The following is a 12,179-nucleotide window of genomic DNA, read 5'->3' as shown; positions in this document are numbered from 1 at the left end:
TGGAATTTGTCTCGTTATGTTGACACCGGCTAATAAATGCCTTGTAAACAGCCAGTCACAGCTGTTAATGCATCATCATAATCCAGGATTAGGAGGTGCCAGGCATGGCCAATAAATGCAATTAGGCACTGACAAAATTAATTCGCCCATACTCTGACTTTCCTGCGCCCTGTCCATTCTGGGGGAAACTCAAGTGTGTCGTGTGATTCTTCTCCACAGGGTCCCAAGGGGATAAGCGTGCTGAAAATCTCCCCATTAAATAAAGAATATCTAACTTCATTTGCGTTAACTACAATCCATGATTTGTGGAATATTAACTTCAAGTTGGATTAAAATGAAAACAAATACCACTGCTTTGCTCCTCTAATCTATTTGGAATAATGGAATTATACAATGGAGTCGGCTTTGGAGGGAAAAACCGTACCCCAAATGAATATACAGTAAGTGTGAAAATGTTATCAAGCTAAAACTCATCATGCAAATGCTGGATTTTACTCTTACATCTCTCAGAGGACTGCCAAGACAGGTGACTTTTAAACGTGGCTGGTTGTTAGAGAGGTCACCAAGACAGCCATTAATTTCCTGTCACTCTACCCCGTCACGCCTCATTGGTGGAAGTTGTGATGCATTTCTTCATGTTTTTACTCACCTCGCATATTCTTTGCACCTGGGACTTTGGTCTGATGTTTTTCTAAAGATTAAAAAGCACCAACACACACACACACACTTGCCCCTCACATCCAGTCAGCCCGTCCTATTACCAGAGTGATGGTCAATTGAGATGATCAATTTGCATAATGGAGCATTAAATTGGGCCCATCACAACCCACCTCTCAGCGGCTTGCTCCCATGGAGGGCTCACTGAAAGTGGCAATTGCTCTTGAAGGGGTGGCATGTGTCCTCCTTGCTGGAGTATTCCTCCACCATGCAGGCTGGTGAATAACGCACCAGTCACTGAATAATGTAGGTCCTTATTCATGAGTAATTTTGTGCCGGATTGAAAAGTTCATGCTAAAGGAATCTAAGAATGAGACTTAAAATATTAAAGTAGAATCAAAACTCTCCAAAGATTGAGATTTTTCACTCACATTTTCCTTTGCCATATTGTCATAGATGTATGCTTTTCTAGAAAAAAGTAGAGCTCTCATTAATCATTCCCAACATCATCTTTCCCTTTTTAAAAAAGCAGCATTTCTTCAAAGTGTCAAAAATCATCCCAACATCTGTGCCCATCCATTCCCATTATCTTAACGATGTACTTAATTGCAACGTCCATCCTCATACTGACCACTGGTCATTTCTTGGACACAGAGCAGATCATTTTGATTAACACCCACCAAGGAAATCTGAGACCGTTATGTTAGGCAGATTAGTTGAGCTTTTAAGAAGCATGTCAGAGCCTAAGGACCTGTGACGAATTGCATCCAAGGAGCTGTTCGGATCTGAGGCCGGCGGGCTGTGATTGATGTGTGAGCCGTGTGAGTGGCAGGGAGGAATGAGATAGAGCCGTCATGGCATTCCTCTCCACCGTGTTACCTTTGTTTGAGGGGTTTCCTCTGGGGGGAGTGCTGTCCAGTCAACAATATGGCAGAAGCTCCTTGGAGTGCAGGTTTTGTTAACTGGCCATTTGTAAGTGCCCATTTGGCACAGTGAGAACTAGTGGCTGGCAGCTAAAGCAGATTGGACTCAGATGTTTAAACAGCCTCATACACATATCAGGTCATTTTTACACCAATTGATGTAAATAAAGAAGAAGCCTTTTACTACATCTATTACATTTAATGACTCTTCATGGAGGGGGTGCTGGGTGTACAAGTGATTTGCTCATGTCATGAATAGTAACTGGAAAACTTGAATTCCCATGAGTGAATGCTACCTTTCCCTGCCACAGGCAGCCTGCTGGGCTGCTGGCAGCCTATCAGCCGTGGACTGACAGGTGATTGACATTAAAGAACTATGGGATTCAGAGGTAGATGTGAGGCATTGGTCTGATACGTTTATATAAAGCTTTTGTCAGTGACATTGCAAGCAAGCAAGTCTGTTTATGTGTCTGTCTCGTCTATGTGGGTCTGTGTTTGGAGCCTCACACAGCCCGGTTGGTGGGGAGATTAATTGGTAAGGCTCTGCATGCATGAGTGCGATCTAATTTACCTCCATCAGTTGATACACAATAGTAAAGGTCCCTTAACAGGCACTGGTGAAATACATCTGATGGTCTCATTGCCGTTCGGTGTCTGGTCTGGTTAGTACAAGTGCAACCTGGTGCCTCGACTCAAGGCTGTCACTGAGGCCAGAGCAAAAACATCCTGCTATCTGATTGGTATTGAACACTTTCTTCATTCCATTTTAAATGTCACGCCCGAAAGACAACATGGCTGAGTATTTGCTCCGGTACGCTCCAGATCCATACCATTTGCATAAATTGAGAATCAATTATTTCAGCCCTGATGGAGCTGATTATGCGCAGACAATAAAGGCACAAGGAAGAAGTCATAATTACAAGATGACCTTTGTCGCTTTTCCACCACCACCAGTGTACCGCCACCATGTTGGTATTTCAAGGGTGAGCCGGTAATTACCTGATAAGAGCTGCAGGGAAAGTGAGGGAAGCAGAATGACCCGTTTTGCACATCTTTTACAGCACACTTGCATTGCAACATGGACAGAGTCGGTAACTGCTGCAACCATGGCCCTATACCCACTAACACGCAAACAAGACACAATCATCATATGCATCCACAGCAAAAATGTTGACTCCTCTATTTAAATTAGATGTCAAATTTAACCGATGTGTCAGATTCTTCATACTGCTGCCCATTTGTTGATAATATCCGGTGTAGCGCTCTGTGGGCTGAGGAATACAATTCAAATGGCTCTATCTCCTGAGGCAGAGGTGCTGTGATGTGCCAGCCACTCAGCAGCACAGCCCACAACCAGCGAGTGCACAGAAGTGGGTCTTACCACTTCCATGTCATGCCTGTCAGAATGAGAGAGGAGGTAACAGAGAGGCGGACAGAGCGAGGAAGGGCAATATGTGTGAAAGAGAAGGAGAGGGGGAGGACTACAAGGCTTATATCTGCGCTGAATAAAAACCCAGCTCATAAAATCATCTCTGCTGGATGCCAGGGGAAATGTCACAGAGGTAATATTAAAGAGCTAGAATGACTATTTGCTAAATGAAAATTGTGCCCACATCTTTTATACTGATCAGGACCAAGAGCACCTTCTGAGCCATTAACCCTTCTACTAAAATCAGCCCAAAGTCCCATGCCTCATCTATGAATTAATGCTTTCTAAGAGACCACCAAGCATGTAAAGCAGAATCATACTTTTAGCTTTGACTTTAAGAGACCCAAAGCCTGTTGGAGTCATGGTGGGAAAAACACGGCCTAGCCCACTGACTTACAAGTGATATTAGCAAATGCATTGCAAGATGTTGTAAATTATTTACATCGCTGGAAACACAGCATCCTCTTTTGAGGATGACTTTAAAGGTTTTCCTCTCCCGACCCTCGTAATAATGTTGACTATATTAGCGCGAGCAAGCAGTATGCATGTATATATCAGTCAGAGCAGGAATCAGTGTGAGATCAGACACAGCTTCGTCATTTTCACTCTGCCGTCCCACAGCTTGCTTTGAAGGGCCTGGCTGCAAAGAATAATGAGGATGCAACGTCATTTGGGATGACTTGTGTACCAGCCTACACACACACACACACACACACACACACACACACACACACACACATCGAGATATCAACACAGAGGATGTAGAGAAATAGTTAGAGGAGGAGAAAAAAGCCGAAGCAAGTGTTGTGTAGGTATAGATAATGGTAGAAATATAGATATTATACAGAGATAGATGCAGAGAGCAGGCAGAGTGAAAAAAATGTGCTGTATTATGATTGGTATTTAACAGAGTAACAATTGCAGGTCAACTACTTGACATTTATGAGATCTGTCTGCTTAGCAACTGTTTTCACTCTTAAAATTAATGGTTGGATCCAAAAGCATGAATGGGGTTGCTGAGCAACTGTGTGTATTTTGTTGTTAGTTGATGAATAGAACATACTGTAAGAGGGAGATACAGTTGGTAATACAGTATTCTATTCTTTTATAATTCAACTGGTAGAAGTTGTACAAAATAAGGCTGGCATGCTTGTTTTCTTGACGGACATGAGAATAAATATTACCTAATGATGTACAGTCCAATTGTTGGAGACTGAATTTCCTTGAATTTCCTGAATTTCCTTGTTGCAAGGAAGTCCCAAACTTCCTTGCAAATCATGCCACATTGCTTCCACCTTTCGAGACAGCTGGGCACAATTGTGTCTGGCAGATGTCAAGGCATCCTGGCAAAGCAACACAAATCTGGGACAGTTGGACTCACACAACAAGCAGACCGGGCCGTCTTCTAAATCCATGCGACCACAAGAGGACACTGTTGATGTGTCAGCCTGCAGGCTTGTTTATTAATATTGATGTCCCTACAGTTTTTATAATTTCAAACTACTTGAGTTTAACACAACGCGCTTTAGAAAAAGGTAAGTGGGAATATGCTTTCATCAACATTGGTAAATTGAGTTATTAAATAGTTGAGAAGCCTCTTATTTCATATTCTATCTGAGAGCGGGTGCGTGCGTGGAATATAGTGACCGGGCTATATGGCTAGCTATTTCACTCTCTAATAACCTCTGTTGAAATGAGAGGTTTGGGGATAGAGATAACAGCTGATTATCACACTATGTTATTGTGATAAGCATGCAAAGAAAACTACAGAGAGACACAGGGCATGGCCAATTATGAATATGAAAACCTATTCATTAAGTCAAACCTTATTCTTTTCAGACTGTAACAGCCTGACACAATAGATATCCTCTGCTGATTCCCAAATTACTTCCTGTCATGTTGATACAGATACAGGTTTAGTTGAAGTCCATGGGTGCGGTGAATTATAAATATGGATGCCTAATCACTGATCAGACACTATTAGGCAGCAGTGCATTATTCTCTCAATCCCATAAACATCCAGTCATACTCAAAGTCATTCATGCCGCATGAATGTCCATGAGGGTGTATATTTATCAATAGAAAAAGTACAGACAGAGATTTCCTATTCATGGCGACACCTCTCTGTATTCCACTCAAACAGATACAGATGTCAGTATAATGTATTTCATAGGTACCATTATAGGCAAGTGATGGCTGAAATTTATGATTTATTCCCTGTATTTCCATAAATATCCCATCATATTGTTACAAAATGAGGTTTAGTCTGTGATTGTGACGAGTTATCAATGTGGACACTTAAATATAGTGTCTTTTCCCAGAAGTCCTATTAACTCACACTTATGTCAATTTAGACACAGGAGTATTGGATATTTGTGCTGAAGGTGAATTATTACTATGGACAGTTAAATACAGTTCTTTCTCCCTGAATATCCCACTCACATTGATACAGAGCATGGAGTGTTATTACTGTGGACCCTAATAAAAAAATCCCACATCCATACAACATACTAATTATATACACACACGTGTAGAAATGATATGCACTATTATACTAATTATCTTAGCAATTGTTTTGTACCAACAGGAAAAGATGCAATAAATGCACCGACATACGTACATCAATCCACCAGCATGTATGGAAGGTCACTGACCAGGTGACTGCCTGTTCCCTGGCAAACAGACGCTGACTAGGCTAGGGAGTCCCTGTGAGATATAGGCTAGTCTAGCACATACACACTTTATGAAATCAAAACTAGTCTTCTTTTTGCACAAATTAAACTAATGAGAAAAAATATGAATTATTTAGTGAATTGGTGTTCATTAGCGGTATTTAATTAGTGTTAATTAGAGAGCTTTGGATGCACTGGTTTGCAGAGCCAGGCTAGCTGTTTCCCCCTGCTTCCAGTCTTTGAACTAAGCTAAGCTAACCGGTTGCTGGGTTTCCTTATATCCAACAAACTTATAGACGAGTGGTAACAATCTTCTCATCTAAGTCTCAGGAAGAAAGTTAATAAGTGTTTTACAAAATGTCAAACCATTTATTTAAACTTCAAATATAAACAGCAAAACAATGCTTAAAATTCTTTATACTCATTTTTGATGTTCTTTAGGTGTTCCACGTTTTCATCGTCTGCAGTTATCTTATCTTTCTTTTTGCGGCTGTATGGAGCTCTTTGAGTAGTTTTTTCTTTTTTCTTACTTTGTCCGATTACTCAAAATTGTCTTGGATTACGGGAACTGCTGCATTAAAACCAAACATCATAATTAAACACATTAATAAAGACACACATGCAGACACTGGCCTGAGATAAAATAACCAGCAAATTAGTTCACTTTTTTAAAAACTGCAAAATTACATCTCAAAGCACATACACACCAAAGTGCATAAAATATAAGCAAACAAACATGCCTCAATTTAAATGGGGGGGGGGGGGGGGGGGGGGGGGGGGGGGGGGGGGTTAGGGGGTTTACATTATCTTCCATGCCATCGTACCTATAACTGCTGGTAAAATCCTTTATGTAAAATGGAAGCTTAAAGAATGAGCACAATATTCCTGCACACACCAAAATCTCTAAGTCTCAGAAGGAAATGGAGACACTGATGGATTCTCGCACATCAATTTGGAACACAGTAAATATTTAAAAGAAGTGACTTGTCTGATGTAATTTATGGCAACAGAACTACGATCTGGGATTCAACACACAGTTTTTCGATGTGCAAATGATGCTCGTCACACCAGTCCAGGAACCTGTCCACTTCATAACTTTCTAAGTGCTTTGAAAAAAAAGGTACAAGGTATTGTAGAAATAGTGTCACTTTCTGGCTTCCATTTCTTATGGAAGCAAGGCTCCTCCACCCTACGTAGTTCCTGCCTGATCCTCCCTAAATATTTAAATTAAAGCCACTGGCCTATAATCATCAGTTTTACCACCCAATAGAGACACCGTGCTTTCTGTCGGTATTCCCATCAACTTCCGCTCACATTAATGCCGATCCTGATATTAAATGTCTGGATTCACCAGATATCTATTGCTGTCTCCACTGAGGTAAAATAGTCGAATGTGTTACACTGTTGCTCTTTAACCTCTGTATGATACTCCATATGTCACCAATCCACTTCCCACTAGTGCTCCCAGCTTCTTTTCTCTTCATCACAGAGCAGGTTCCCATGAAGGCATGCTGACCTCCCATGCCTCCTCAGTATGCAGGAGGTGTGTGTGTCTGCAGGAGTGTTTCTATGTACACAGCAGTCAGGGTGGCAAAGCACAGATTGTGTTATATATCTAGATGGGTGTTCTTTTGTGAAGGCTGATTCGTGACAGTGATATTTTTAAGCTGAAGCAGCTGATAGTTGTGCTTTTGTTATGAACATCCAAATGTGACATTTCAGGTTATTTTCTTTTATTACATTTGCAGGAGAAAATTGAATGAACACTTGACATTTTAAACAGAATGAAGCTTTGATGTTCTTCGTGGAGTGGGTACAACTTGTGTCCCTAGGTTTCGGACAGATTTGAACACTTACGCTGCCATTTGCCATCATTTTTCACTGACGGGTGCAACAACTGTAATATTCACATCTATCAATTGTGATGTATTGCATTTTCTTCGTTTTGCACTCTATAGAATTTGGACACTCGAATGAAATGGCCTAAAGACCTCGAAAATATACTCCTAATGAGTGTTAAATTCATAATAAAAGATACATATAATGTTTTAATTGGCTTTTAAGTAAATAGTGTGTGGTATATCATACATTTAGCTATATGAAGCTCCACATTTTTTGCAAGATTGAACCAGATACGGTATATTGTCTTGCATTGTGTTGTCTGGTTTGTGTGTGCGCATGTGATTGTATGAGATGTTTGAGTGTTAGTGTATCTGTTTCTCCCTGGCATTTCATTTTGTGTTTTGAGTGCTTGTGTGTGTGTGCGTCTGTGTGTGTGTGTGTGTGTAGCACAGAGCAACTGACATGGCTGTCAACTTGGCCAAGGCCCAGTAAACCACATCCAAACATTCACAGCTGTTGCGACTGTCCTCTGTGGCAATCCTAACACACTTTCAGTCTGAAATACGCACTCACAGTTCATTCTGATTCCATTATGAGCTAACTCCATATCATGTTGGTTATATGGGGGAAGAGTAGGAAACACTGAATGTTAGAGAGTGTTGGTTTCTCACATCTCCGTCTCATTACAATGCCTTTGATGAATTCATCACATCAGGGTTGGCTAATGAGTTTGAAAGGCGAGTGTCTGCTTTGCTCAGGGCTTGCTGACAGCAATAAAAGCCTGTGAGCTCTCCGCGATGGTGCCATAGATGTGGAGTGGCCTTGTCAGGGTTTGACAGCTCTGCACGATAGAAAAGCCACACCGAATGCACTCTTTGTTATGAACTAATCAATCCGAAACTGATCATTAATTTAGCTTTAGTCATTTCACCTGGTCTGACGGCTATTTTTTTTTTTTACCCCTCTCCTCTTTTGTGCTGTGTGTGTCTGGGTACAGTAATTATACATGGAACTGCCTCTTCATCCCTGCCAAGTGCTCTTTGCATCTCTTTTCTTTCCTTGCTTGTGTTTGGTCTTTCTGCGTGCTGTTGATAATGTAAAGCTCCGACTTGCAAAATGTCCCCCACATCCTACATTGCCGATTATCAAATATTTTCCATAAAACTTGTCATGTTTCATTTTTACCATCCTAACTATTCTGATATGACTAGACCTGGGTGGTCCTCATTGCTTATCAGAAATATGGCATAATGTCAAATATGTTATCAGTCTTGAAAGGGAGGTTGGTCCTAGTCCAGAGAGGTGATTAGATCACTTTGACACATTTCAATCTGGGGCACTTGATTGCAGTATACCAAGCAATCCCCATGGAAATAATCTGGGATTATCCCGTTGCAATGCTTATCCCCACATCTCTGAAATGGATTTCCCCAAGACATCAACAAGCACATGGCTGCAGACTGCATAGACTGCTCTGCCTGTCATCTGTGATGCCATTTTTGTCCATATGTGAGTGAGATCTCAGAGGATTGCTTTATGCCACTAAACTCAACTCCAACTTCTGCCAGCTTCACTCAGACACTGGATCATGCGATGCAGACATTGCCAGTCAGTACTTCTGTTGCTGGGCAGGACACAAGGAGTGCAAGAGTTAAAGGAATACTTCACCCACATAATGACCATTTGTATATCAATTACTCACCCCGTGTTGCGTTGAGTTTTTCTCGCAAGCCTCTATGCTGAACGTGTTATCAAAAAAACGGAAAAAAGTCTTGATGAAAGTTTAAGTAAATTGTTTAACCACAGCAAAACTAAATCAAAACATCAGGTGACAAACACTCACACAACTCGTTTAGTATAATCCAAGTCTTAAATCTGAATAGTTTCATTGTTTGGAGCTCCACAAAACACACTGCTTTAAAATAATAATAATAAATAATAAGCATGGACCTCTGAGAACCCAAAAAATGTCATTGGTTAAAAATCATGTTAATACGTGATTCAGAAATGTCTATCTATCTATCTATCTATCTGTGGGAAAGTGTTTCTTAAAATATCAAACAGAAGGTCTAAAGCTTTCTAAGTGGCAAGTACAAACAGACGGTATGACTGTTTGTGCTGCCCCTTGAATGACAAGTCAGAGTCAAGTGACCAGTAGGAACAGATGGATCGGGTTTGGAGGGCGCCTTGATGAACCCTGGCAGCGTCTCAAGCCCCCATAGTGTTGAGTCATCACGGCAGTCTCGTGGGGTTTGTTCGATGTGCGTCATTGGTTCCACCTGGAGTAAAGTGGTGTCAATATGGAGGTAAACCCACCTGATTCTGTAAAGTACTAAACATGTCGCCTGTGTTGGTACTGTCAGAGTAATTGCTGTTGTTTGCTACCTCTCACATTTTGCAATGAGCCTTTTACAATCACGCTGAGAGTATCAGGCCTCTCTGCCTGACACAGATGAGCTCCGGAGCACGGCCCAGGTAGTAGACGATGAAGACTAGCCACAGGCCATCGATGAGCAGCTCTTGCTCCCAGTTCCCTCCTTCTATATGCTTTCCATTTTTCCCTCTCTCCTGTACACTCCTCCCTCCGTGTCTCCGAGGCATGCTGCACATGTCCCTGTACCAAAAATACCCAGGGATGCCAGCAATCTGTCACCTCCAGGGCCTCTCTGACATTTTTAATCAGAAAGTGATAGGATCACTGGTATAGACGATATTTACCCCCTTAGCAAACACACTCCCCATACTCAAGGCTTACCTAGGAGTGTGATTTGTGGGATCGTTGTTGTGAGTGTGATACACACTGGTTTTGTAAAGAGGTAACAAAAACAGGAGCCGTGTTTCCACCTGAAAGCTTTTTGTCTCTTAGCAGTCTGTGGGTTAGACACAGCTTTGTGGTTACCAAGACAGAAATACATCAAAGGATACATGTGATGGAGTCCAATTATTGGAGTTGCGGGATTAAAAGCCAGTATGTAAAACACACTTTGCACTTTCCCACCGTTTCATGCTTTCTTATTCTCACACCAAGGGGGGTAATGATTTCCCCACAGCAAAAAAAGAGAGGTTGTTTATGGGTAACGCTGTGAAAGCAGAACAACAAACACAACATATTAGCACATTTAATAAAGATAGTCGATTTTAGGCTTGATCAGGCTACAACATTGCTCATGCAAGTACCAAAGACTGCATTATAAAGTGTGATGAGAAGTGTTTTGATCACACCTAGCATTCTGTATCTACCTGTGCCAAAAAGTTTGTTACATCCCATTGGCAGTTTTAAAAAATGTGTGCTAAGGGCACATTTCCCTGGCCCTCACAATAAAACATTCCGTTTGCATCGTGGGATGCTGCAGCCTCGGGGGAAAATAACAAACAATCTCTTGAGCAAAGTATTCTAAATAAATCACAAATTGAAAATGCATTTAGTTTTTTTTTTTTTTTTTACCTCAGCGATGCTAATGGCTAATTAATGCAAGAGTGAACAGGAAAATGTCCCATACAGTCATTGTCAGGACACTGCTGAGGAGGAGACTCGCACACAGGCAGATGTTACCCTTAGGCGACTGATCTAGAACAGGATTTCTCTCTCCTCCCCTATCTTACCATGGACAATAAGAGGCAAAATTATAAAATCGTCTCTGTATCTGTAAGAGGAACAGTGTGCACCTTCATTAGTGCAGCTGTGGGCTGTTGAGGCAGACAGGTGAACAGGGCAAGTAATCAAATGAGAAGTTCAAAAATCCACCAACCCCACCAGAGAGATAAGCGGCGCTCCTCCGTCGAACTTAGCTGCTGTATAATTAAGGGCTATGGAGTGTCTCTCATCTCACTATTTTCTATTGCTCTTTGTCAAAGGCAGCCTATATAGTCTGCGGTGGCTGTGTCCCATTTCTCACATAAAAAATGCCCGGGTAAGGGAATGGCTGCCATCCCCTCTATGGTTGAATAATGGTGTGATGCCCTTGCTGTGCAGCCCCTTGGGGATTATGTTTCAACAGTAACCTGCCAGAGTAAAGGTTGTGGAAGTAATTAAAACCAAATATTTAAGAGTTGGCCAACAGTCCAACACTGAATTTTCAGATCAGTGTTGGCCAAGCCCAAGGACCTTGTTGCCTGCCCAGGGCTCCATGTGGCCCACAGAGAAAGTCAAACAGATTGAGTCAGCTCAACTGCTGGCTAACCCACTGAGCTGTAAGGCTGCAGGTCTGCTGGGACCTCTTGTTACAGAGCTGTATTCTTTCTCTCAATGTTTACTAAAGGGAGGAATGGGATGCACTAAGCATGTTCACTGTGCTCAGTTAAAAATATTCTTAACTTCAGCATCAAATGGGCTCTTCCCAGCAACAGCAAACAATTGTCTCAAGCATCTCTTGATATCCTTGCTAAAAACAATTATCATGATGCACCTAGCCAAATGCTAAATGTTAGAACTTTTAACACTGACCCCACCTGACTGAGAAATTAGAAGACCAACATTTCACACACCACTTTGTGACATAAATGCATGTATGATGTGGCAAAGCGACATTATTGACTCCTTCAAACTAAACAAAACACTGTTATCCCTCGTCGTCACAGGTCACAAATATCCAGGTCTGCATCTGTGGTTCGAGACATCACTAATATGGTAGAACTGGTGTCATTTTCTTAGATGTG

The sequence above is a fragment of the Anarhichas minor genome, unplaced genomic scaffold, assembly GCF_050575085.1.
Source record: "Anarhichas minor isolate MPS153535 unplaced genomic scaffold, ASM5057508v1 ptg000010l, whole genome shotgun sequence".
Classification (NCBI taxonomy): Eukaryota; Metazoa; Chordata; class Actinopteri; order Perciformes; family Anarhichadidae; genus Anarhichas; species Anarhichas minor.
Note: the sequence above shows the minus strand (reverse complement) of the source record.